Source organism: Trachymyrmex cornetzi, unplaced genomic scaffold, assembly GCF_001594075.2.
Source record: "Trachymyrmex cornetzi isolate Tcor2-1 unplaced genomic scaffold, Tcor1.1 scaffold1990, whole genome shotgun sequence".
Lineage (NCBI taxonomy): Eukaryota > Metazoa > Arthropoda > Insecta > Hymenoptera > Formicidae > Trachymyrmex > Trachymyrmex cornetzi.
Window position 1 is genome coordinate 14834 of NW_017296625.1, and position 1100 is coordinate 15933.

Consider the following 1100-nt stretch of genomic DNA (forward strand, 5'->3'; position numbering starts at 1 on the left):
GGGCGCTATTCGTGAAGGTCGGCATAATGCGGAATGCGTGCCGTACCGCGCGATCCGCGATCTGTACGGGCAGGTCTATGCTTCCCGGCAGGGGAATAATCTGGCCGTCGGCGAGTTGTACCTTGCCTTCCTCCGGGTTGACGCGGTATCCCATTTTTGCCGCCGCGCGGGCGGTCGCCTCGTCGATGAAGGAGATCTCGGAGCCGGTATCCAATAGCGCTTCGACGGTCATCGTCCCTATCCGTATATCGCAGTGCGGTCGCGGCCGGAATTTTAGACGGAGGGCCGGGGCGCGGCCGTCGGGTCCCCGGCCTCCAAGGCGTTTCCCGGCGGCGGATGGCATGCTCGGGTGAGGACTCCGTCTTTGCCGCACTGCGAGCAAAATTTCTTCGGCGGACGGCGACAATCGAAGCGCGTATGACCTCGTTGTTTGCACCGCCAGCAACACTGGTCGCGATTGTATACGGCGGCGGTGGTCGGTACGTCGCGGGTGCTGGCTCGAGTGTTAGTATCGGCTTTTTGGAGCGCTGTCAGGCGCTCGCACTCGGCGGCCTCCCGGCCGAGATCTCGGATCGATCGGAAGTCTGACCGCTTTATGCGCCACTGGTAAGAGTGGTGCATATTACGGTACAGATATTCCAGCTGTTCGGGCTTCGGCAGTTATCCCCGCGCGTATCATTAACGAGACTAGTGCGGTCGAATATTTAAAGAAAGACTCGTCCGGTCTTTGCTTTCTGGCGTGCACGTCTTCCAACAATTGGAAATCGTCGGCGTGCGGCAGGAAGGCAGCTTTGAAGCTGTCGACGAAGTCGTCCCAGGTCTCCCATCTGCGGCGGTTCGCCCGACCCCAAGCCTGGGCGTCTCCTTTCGGAAGCATGGGTAGGCCTTTGAAGAACTGAAGGTCGGTTAGCTCGTAATCCTCTTTCAGTTCTTCGACGCGCTCTAAGAAAGTCCACGGATCTTTCCCGTCGAACTGGATCCCCCATTTCCGCATCTCGTTAATGATCTTTCCCGGTCGGTATTTCGGACTGGACGGGGCGGGCGGCGGCGCGAAGGGATTAATCGACATGTTAACCCCGGACCCCTCGGACGAACGTCGG